General features: G+C 37.7%; 1 long non-coding RNA gene across 1 annotated transcript; it reads right to left on the minus strand.

Moving 5' to 3' along the window:
• Positions 1 to 5,141: 5,141 nt before the first annotated feature.
• Positions 5,142 to 6,433, minus strand: LOC117447854 (uncharacterized). The gene is made up of 3 exons (XR_004552281.2): positions 6,373 to 6,433; positions 5,522 to 5,587; positions 5,142 to 5,230 (listed from the first exon to the last, which is right to left on the minus strand). It is a non-coding gene; the product is annotated as an uncharacterized lncRNA (long non-coding RNA).
• Positions 6,434 to 10,722: the final 4,289 nt, after the last annotated feature.

A 10,722-nucleotide genomic window follows, 5' to 3' on the forward strand; every position in this document is an offset into this window, starting at 1 on the left:
TAACATTGGAACAGTCCCGAACATGACTAACATTGGAACAGTCCCGAACATGACTAACATTGGAACAGTCCCGAACATGACTAACATTGGAACAGTCCCGAACATGACTAACATTGGAACAGTCCCGAACATGACTAACATTGGAACAGATGCATTAGGCCTTTCGAATGAAAACAATGAGTGGAGGTTTTAAGATGCTGTTCAAGTGGTTGACAACCTGTTCAGCCACTGTAGAGATACCAATTGTTAAATCAAAAGAAAAAAGTGTTGCAAATTGGTGGGCATGAGGGTTTTAAGGATATAACATCAGTATTATTTGACTTCTAGCTGAGTGACTTGGACATGCATAGTGCTAGGCTTTTTATCTGGGAGCATTTCACCAAACATGTAATTATCAATAATGAAACATCTTAACAGCTGCTCTGATAATGCACTCAGCAGGAGCTTTTCTCAGAGGTGCTGCAAACAGTGAGGATACACAGACTGCTGTGAAGTGACATGATCAGGGACATGATAACTACATTACCGTGTGTACAATGTCTATGTGTACAAGGTGACTAACTCATGGATCAGCGTGTGGAGCACAGTGAGGTGAACTTCATTCCCACATGACCAAGAGGTGTGTCCAATCAGCATGGAGCAAAAACAACTTCACCAATAATGTCTTTTCAGAATCACTTGTGTTGCTTTTACTGGGAATGTGCTCCATTAGAGCACTGTCTTAACAAACAGACACACACACAACACACACATGGAACACAATGTATTAGCTAAGATGGTGGTGTGGCTCCAGGTGTGATAGTCTTAGCTCTGTGGTCGTTACACCACTTTGAACAACTATTGGATGGATTGCCAGGAAATGTCACCGTGACAAGATGTTGGTGTTTGTGAGATTTGGTGATCACCTTACTCGAATCAATGTGTGATCAAATACTGTGAACACATGTCCGTGTAATAAAATGAAGCAAGGATTGAGTTATAAATACAAAACACGTGTTTCAGGTAGAAAAGATACACGTCTCAGACTCACTCAAGAGAAACACACAGCCATACACACATACTAAATAGAAAGACAAGAAGACAGCAGCGCCTTAGCCAACATAGCAAGTCATACAGAAGTGTGCAAGCACCTTTGTCCTGATACGTTCAGAGTCTTACATATGTGTCACACTGCCTGCTTTTAAAGCTTCTTAAAACCACCTCTTCTCCTTAGCGTATTCACATCTTTTAGATTGTTGCTTGTATTGCTTTTAAATGGTCTATTGTTTTTACTTGTACTTGTTTGTGGTGTGTGAGCTGTGTGATTGTTTGTATGTGTTTGTTAGTTCATTTGACTGGAGGTTTTTAAGTGCTTTATACATAAAGCTGTATTGTATGTTACAGATGTACTTTGAGCAAGTTCCAACAGAACAGAATTGATTGAGACCTTTTTTTAAATGAGGTAAACTGCTTACCTTTTGTTTATTTAAAGTGAAATGTACCATATGCTGTTTACACTGTACTGTGTGTGTGCATGTATTTGATATGAAACTGTTGTGAGGTCATTGATACCCAACATGTTGGTGAGACACACCCTTTTTATCAAGAGATTAGTCTATTCCTAAAATGTAATGGTCTATTTATACACAAATAGTATTGGTAAATGGATGTATGCTAATACATGAATCAAACATTTATTGTATATTTGTAATATAAATGATTGAAGGATTGTTTGATTGTTAATATGGTGTTTTGCCTTCTGATCAGTAAAAGAATGATCATGTAGATTCACTTGTTTTCTCTTCCATCCTGCTGAAGAGAAGTGTGTTCCACTGTAGTGTGACGAGGAGTCAGTATCCACTTCATGCCAATGTTAACGGGGTTCCTAATAAAGACATCAAATCATCAACTGTGTTCTTTTTATGAAGTGTAATAAAGAAAACACAGATGTTGAAGAATTACTACAAATGTAAACTTCTTGAACTGGCTCTTAGGTCTTCTGGGAGACTGTTCCAATATCATGGCCACACCCACACGGAAAGAAAGTATATGAACATATATGCCGATATATGCAGAATATATGCTGCATATATGCCATATTCAGTTTCATATATGTGCATATGTGGATTAATAGGAGATATATGTATCATATATAGCTCATATATTTCCACATATATGCCAAAGTCAGGTTCATATATTTGCATATATCGCCTACATAATGCCTCATATACAGCTCATATATCTGTCTTTCTGCATATATGTCATACAGAATGCCTACATATAGGTATTTGCAAGGTAATGTGGTAATGTGCATATTATTCCAAAGTTCTATATAACTACATGAATTAATCATTGTACTTATTTCCATTCAATGCAGATTGAGGTTTGCGGATTGCCCGAGACAATTCAATGTATAAAGACAATGTTGTTTGATTACGGTATGTTTTATTGTATGAAGCAACATTTTTAGTTTAGTTATTTCACCCAGGACTGGACGTTTATATCCGCTCGACGTCAGCTGATCAGTTTAAGATTAGTAAATTATTAAATATTATATACATTATTGTTAAAACACTAGGGCTGTCAAGTTAACGCGTTAATAGAAAAATGAACGCCACTAATTATTTTAACGCGATTAACGCATGTGTATTTGTTTCCTCGGCCGCCCCGTAGCTTCAGAGCGCATCGAGTTTAAAATACCATCTACAAGCTGATGCTGCTGACAGCCCCGCTCCTACCGCCCGCTTGTGGCAGACCACACTTCCACGCTCACCGGCAGGCACCGACTGGCCATCGGGAGGACCGGGAGGGTGTGTGTGTGTGTGTGTGTGTGTGTGTGGCCCGAGCGAGAGAGCGAGAGAGACCTTACGTGCATTGTTGTTGTTAGCATCTGGTGCTAGCTAGCTGCGCTAACGGATATAAGGAGCTGTTTAAATGAAAACAGAGGAGCGACATTTCGCCGACAACTGTGCAGAGCACTTGACTTTATGCAAGAAGCAGACAGCGGGACATTGGACGAAAAGTCAGCACACTCAGCACGGATAGTGCGCGCAACATGATTGCAGCATCCAGGCAGCTCCCGTTCGAGCATATGCCTTGAGTTGCACATAGCCCCAACGATCCATCACAAACACACACACACACACACACACACACACACACACACACACACACACACACACACACACACACACACACACACACACACACACACACACACACACACACACACACACACACACACACACACATACGTGTTTAAAGGACATATCAGGACTTGTGAAAAAAACGTGACAAATGGGGACATGCCTTTCCAAAGGTCCTAGGGACCTGGGAATAAAAGTGATTAATATCCATTTTTCCTGGATGACATCCATCTATTGAGATTTTGTCTAATGCTATATCTTTCGGAGACCTGATTTTAATACTACTTATGAGGACATGAACAGGTTTATGTGACATATGAGCCCCTTAGCAACACACACTGATATTTCATGTTTATATGAATTGTGACCCCATAGATACACACTACATTTTCAAGTTTAAGGGACTTATGGAGACCCAGTAATACACAAAATAGAGTCTGTATTTGCAACTTTGCCTTTATTACTTATGTTTGAAATATCTGCATAAAACATTAAAAAACTAAAACTTCAACGTTAAATAATTAGTCATGTTCGCCAGTCAGGTAACCTCTGACACGAAAAGTCTATTCATATGAACTTGTTGATACAACATATTAAAACTGAGCAGTCCAGAAACATAAAAAAGCTAAGTTAAAAAGGTATATAGCATTTAATTGTGGTCAGTTTACTCTTAAAGTCTTATAAATAAACGCTTATGTGAAAAAAGGATGAAACACTTTATTTGTTTCTACATTTAATGAATTCCTGGCAAAATATATAAATTGAAGTATAAACCAGAATAGGAGAAAATAGGAAATTCCTTTACCTAACAATAAGGATATTATGCTTGATTCATGTTGCAATAAGATGGAACCGTGGTGACAGGCGCTGCCTTTGATTAAATAATTGTTAGTCAACTAAAAGTCACAGGATTATGTCAACTATCCAAAATGTAGTGCTTTTTAACTACAAAACATGTCTGAGTATTATTGTTGCCAGAGTTGGGTTCATAATTTCCCTGTTATGAGAAAGACTAATCGCAACAACTTAAAAACATTGTTTGTTGACTTAGAACCTAACAACCAATTATTTGGTCATATAAATTGTAAAATAACCTTTTATTACACCCAGAATAGACCACCCACAACCCAGAAACGTTAACCCCTATCCTCCACTGTTTGAGACAGTGAAGTAGATATGGCATGTTTGAAAGGAATGAGCAACTTTCTCTTTAGTGTTTTTCTTGTAAAAAGCACGTAATTAACTTTTTATTAAAACTTCCAGCTTCTACGAAACATGACAAGTGTACACTATGTTTAGTTAACCAGTCTAAATAAGGTACAACGTTTAATATAGTTTACCAAAGTTACCATAAATGAAGCATGTTACAAGTAGCCCCCACTCCGAATTCTTTCTTAATAGTTGGAAGACCACATCAAACAACTTGTGGGCAAGAACAAATCAATGGTGACAACTTGGGAAATAATGATGGAATAAACAATCTTAGTACTAGTTATATTATTTGTTGAGACAGAACATAGTCAAACCTTATTTATGAAAGACATGATGGCATAACTGTAAATAATCGTCAAAAACACATTTTCTGTTGGCTGAAAGTGACCACGAGAGGGGGGTTGGAAAACACTTTAAATTCCTCATGGATGCATCTCAACATATTAACATTTGGCAGCTACAGTCAAGCTTATGTGACATGCTTGTACAAGAACAAAACTAATTAAATAATTCAAGGAAAACAAGATAATATCAAAACCAAGCCTAGTACACACATTAACACAAGAGGTCTGAGGTTAGGCTGATTATTAAATCCCTACCAATAAAACTGCAGGGAATGAAGAAACAAATATTATTTTTAAACTAAAATTGTACCTCAGAAGAAGTTGGCATGTTCTAGTCCTATGTATTCATCTTCCTTTTGAATGCCATGATTCTGTTGTGAATGTAATATGTGATGGCAACCCAGTCCCTGTCTTTCAGAGCTACTGGCTCTGCCTTGAGACAGGAGTCAGTCCTTTTTACCTGGTACTCTGCATCTTGTTATGAAAGGATACAAATGCCGCTCAATAGCCTTCACTTCGTCACCTGTCCACTTGCTTTCATCTTCCCAGCTGTCATAAATGGAAACAAGACACAATGTATTTGAGAAATTGCTCTGTTAAAGTGAAAAATGGGGGATATGATAGAAAAAAGTATAGTTTGTAGTTAAATGATAGCATCATCAAATGTGTGTGAATGATGGCCTCTGTGATCAGTGTATGAATGTTAAAAATGTTGGCATACATTTGCTTGTACTGTAAAACACAGTAGTTGTACAACAAACTAGAAATGTCTTTGAGAAATCCAGTTAAGATCAATTCATTTTTCTAATAGAGTAATGTAAATACAAAATGCTTATTTACCTTGCATTCCATTGGAGCACTTTGAGGAAGCTTTGTTGAAGTGAAGTGTTGTGTTCTTCTGTGAATCTGAAAGGATAAATTAGAATATAATGCATGATAAAAGCACATACTGCCATTCCTTCGAAAGCAAGACTTAATAATTGTTTTCACCATAAGTATATTTACATCAAATATTGTGTTATTTGGGTTCCAATATAGAAATAGTTTGAACTGTACAATATCTGCTACCCAAAAATATGAGGACGATCTAACACACACACTCTACACTCGTTGGGTTGTACCATATGGGGACGTTCTCTGAAAAACATCATGACTACACAACCTAAAGACGATATCTGCTACCCAAAAATATGAGGACGATGTAACACACACACTCAACACTCGTTGGGTTGTGCCATATGGGGACGTTCTCTGAAACACATCAAGACTACATGACGACTGAAGTTACATAAAGTCAGTGTTCCTGACTTCTGAGGTGTGCTGTTGTTGTTAAAAAAAACTGAAACCCCATAGTAATAAGTATTGATCTACATCCCTATTAATTAAATCATGTAAACTGATACACATTAGGTTAAATTGGAAAATACATTTGCAAAAGGAGAAACAACACAGAATTTAGGGGCAATAAAGATCATTTTCATGTTATAAGAGGTAGATTCTGCCATCAATTGGTAGGGTATATCTTTCTACTATGCTATTTAGAAACAAGTAACAGTTATATTGAGATTCTGCAATTATTAAACGATATATTAATTGTAATGAGGTAAACAGGCATTTTATGTAGGCATTGGACTTGATTGACACATGAATGTACCTTGTATAGAAATAGTCTACAGTACATGTTTAATTACCTGTTGGAGGGATGAGGTGGATCTCTGGCTCGCTTCAGAGTCAGCTAAAGGCTGAGCCGTGATCATGTCACTCTGTTTCTGCAATTTAAAATACAACAATAACGTGTCAGAAATCCATTGACTTTTCACGTAGGGGACACAGATTTTAGTAAAAACAATTCACATAAGGATCTGGGCTTGTAACTCAAGACTCTATAGAAATAGTTTGAACTGTACAATATCTGCTACTCAACAATATGAGGACCATGAAACACACACACTCTACACTCGTTGGGTTGTACCAAATGGGGACATCCACCAAAACACATCATGACTACGCAACCTAAAGACGATATCTGCTACCCAACAATATGAGGACGATGTAACACACACACACTCTACACTCGTTGGGTTGTACCAAATGGGGACGTCCACCAAAACACATCATGACTACACAACCTAAAGACGATATCTACTACCCAACAATATGAGGACGATGTAACACACACACACACTCTACACTTGTTGGGTTGTACCATATGGGGACATTCTCTGAAACACATCAAGACTACCCAACCTAAAACAAAATGAGGACATGACGACTGAAGTTACATAAAGTCAGTGTTCCTGACTTCTGAGGTGGGCTGTGCTGTTGTCGTTACAAAAAACTGAAACCCCATAGTAATAAGTATTGATCTACTTCCCTATTAATTAAATCATGTAAACTGATACACATTAGGTTAAATTGGAAAATACATTTGCAAAAGGAGAAAAAAAACAGAATTTAGGGGCAATAAAGATCATTTTCATGTTATAAGAGGTAGATTCTGCCATCAATTGGTAGGGTATATCTTTCTACTATGCTATTTAGAAACAAGTAACAGTTATATTGAGATTCTGCAATTATTAAACGATATATTAATTGTAATGAGGTAAACAGGCATTTTATGTAGGCATTGGACTTGATTGACACATGAATGTACCTTGTATAGAAATAGTCTACAGTACATGTTTAATTACCTGTTGGAGGGATGAGGTGGATCTCTGGCTCGCTTCAGAGTCAGCTAAAGGCTGAGCCGTGATCATGTCACTCAGTTTCTGCAATTTAAAATACAACAATAACGTGTCAGAAATCCATTGAATTTTCACGTAGGGGACACAGATTTTAGTAAAAACAATTCACATGAGGATCTGGGCTTGTAACTCAAGACTCTATAGAAATAGTTTGAACTGTACAATATCTGCTACTCAACAATATGAGGACGATGTAACTCACCATTTGTTCCTCAATTAGCAAACATCTACATGGAAGAATGACAAAAGGTCAACAAGAACAAATACAAAATACATTAAAATTCAAATGTATTTGTATCAATTATGTTTTATAAAATGGTATTATTTATTCTTTAATTATAACTTACTAACTCATGTTCTCACTAATGCACAATCCCATTAGCTTGATAAGTTAACTTTTCAGTGCAAACCCTGGGCAACTGCAGTTAGAATTGTGTAACTTCTAGTTACTTTAACACCTCAACAAATAATGTTACAAGAGCACAGACAAAGCGTCTTCAAAGGTAAATACTGTTATAAAATTACTAAAACACGGTAAGCTCCACAAATAACATGACTTACTAGGTCTACTGATTATCTATGAATTTGGTGTTGAATTGGAAACCACTGTTACAATTCACATTTTAAAATAATATCTTGTGCTTCAGTAACAACATCTTAGAAAAAGTAATGAATTACCTCAATTTAGTGTGCAATCCTTCCAGTTCTGTTGAGAGAATCTTCCATGTGGCAGGGGTCCTTTGCATGCAGTTAGCTACGTTAAGCTAATAAGCTAACATTAGCTCATCTGGCTATTCGATGTAAATAAAAGTAATGATGGAATAACTAGTTCTCTAGATTAGAAGGCAGGTGACTAAAATCAGCAGTAATTAATTGTTGATGATTTTAGTTGTTTCTGAGTCCATGGAAATAGATGTATATTGCATAGGGCCAGGACTTTAACGCGTTAATTATGATCAATTAATTACACAAAAATTAACGCGTTAAAAAAATTAACGCATTTTAATCGCACTTTAATCGCACTTATTTTTGCACAGCGGAACGTTTCTCACTGGATGAGTTTCAGGCGTACCGATTATACTGGAGCACCAACTAACGTTCATGACTTCAGCATGGGACTTCAAACAACAACAAACCACGGTGAACAATAGTCAAACATGAACGAACAAGCTGATGAGACCGCTTTGGTCGGCCCCGTGGATGGGACATTTTGTTTTAAAAAACGGACGGGTGGAAGCGTCGATAAGAGCACCGCATATCACCGCAGCACATCAAGCCTAAAGTATCACCTAAATGCAAAGCATGTAGCAGCTAGCATGTAGCAGCTAGCGTGGACGTTAGCCCGACTCCGAGTGCAAGGAACCACACCCTGACCCAACCCACACTCAACCAGATGACTGGTTTCAGGGCCAGGATAAGTAAGTCCACGTCTGAGAAAATAACCAACTCCCTGGCTCACTGGATTGCACTCGACTGTAGACCACTTGGAGTAAAATCCATGTGAAAATTGCTTCTCACTGTTCTCAGGTCAAATATGTATGTTTGATTAAAAATGTGATTAATTTTGATTAATTAATTACAAAGCCTCTAATTAATTAGATTATTTTTATTTTAATCGAGTCCCGGCTCTAATATTGCAGTAATACTAAAACCAGCTTAAAACGTTGGAGTGTGTTTGAACCTGACAAATATGAGATATATGAGGACCTTTTGAGTCATGTGACTAAAGTGTGTGAAAAGTGTGTTAAGTTCCAGAAGTGACCACTAGTTGGCGTATTCATAGATGAGCAAAATCCATAAACACACTCACACACTTCATGTCATGAAATTGTGATATTTTAGGACGTTGAAGATATTTGGTGGAGGGGCATTTGGGGGAGTTTAAAACACTGTAGTGAGTTCAGAAAAATGAGGACGCCAAAAATGTCCTCATTTTTCCGAGTGTCCTGATAGTGAAGGTGTGTTATCATAAAATTGTCCTTATTTGTCATGAAAACAAGTGCACACACACACACACACACACACACACACACACACACACACACACACACACACACACACACACACACACACACACACACACACACACACACACACACACACACACACACACACACACACACACACACACACACACACACATATTGTATTATTGTATTAGAGAGGTTCCAGGTTGTTGTGTTTAATATTCATGAGAACATTTGAACATGTGTCATTGTTCAAATGATAATAAACATTAGCATAAAGAATATTTGTCCACTCATATGTTGATAAGAGTATTAAAAACTTGAAAAATATTCCTCTAAGGTACTTTTAGAACAGATCAAAAATGTGCGATTAATTTGCGATTAATCGCGATTAACTATTTTAATCGACTGACAGCCCTATAAAACACATAATCTGAACCACATGTTTTCACTAAATGTTACCTTTAATTGTTTACGTTTTTTTATATTATTAGAGAATAATAGAGACATTCGCTGCAGAATGTGACGTCATAGAAAAGCGCCACTCACAACGAGCGCGCATTCATGACGTCATCCCCTGTTTATTCCAACCGCTCGCGGATACAGGAAAACACAACAGACAGAACAAACATACAAATTACATTACATTAATGTCACCATGTGCACGTGTGCCCTGGTGGAGTGGACAGAAGGTAGTGAGGGACTTAGGAGCATTCTGCCGATTGACTGTGTTCGAGGTTTTCATGAAGAGAATTACTTGAATGGCGACGAAAAAACTCCTGAGATTTTGGTGGAATGGCGCCATGGACGCAAGGCAGCCAACAGACAGTGGCCGGTGTATCAAGCCAGGATCATCAAGGCTGCAAGTATGTACACGCTATCCATATTTATTTAGCTTTAGTAACTAATTAAATGAACAAAAGCCTGTAAACCAGGCAACGTCTTCAGACCAAGGACCCCTTGGCTGAGAGAGAGGAGAAGCAGGGACACCCACGACATATTGTATACAATTGTGTTGTAAATTAAACATTTTCATAGATTTCTTAGACATCTTCATAGACTTTGACAGCACTATCATCAGTGTAGGTTCCCTTAATGTGTCTTTTCAGACATTTAACCACTTGAGCCATCAATGTTTAGTCTTTTCCCCCCTCTACACCAAACCTCTGCCAACAATAGCAGATCTGTAGTAACTCTGGGGACCCCCTAGGGGTCCCGGACCCCCTGTAGAAGACCCCTGCTGTAGACTCTACTGTATGTTGAGCCAGCTACGCTTTTCGGCGCGAGCAACCATAACAGAAAATAGCAGTACAGTGTTTGCTACTGTGTC

This window comes from Pseudochaenichthys georgianus, chromosome 6 (genome assembly GCF_902827115.2).
Source record: "Pseudochaenichthys georgianus chromosome 6, fPseGeo1.2, whole genome shotgun sequence".
NCBI lineage: Eukaryota > Metazoa > Chordata > Actinopteri > Perciformes > Channichthyidae > Pseudochaenichthys > Pseudochaenichthys georgianus.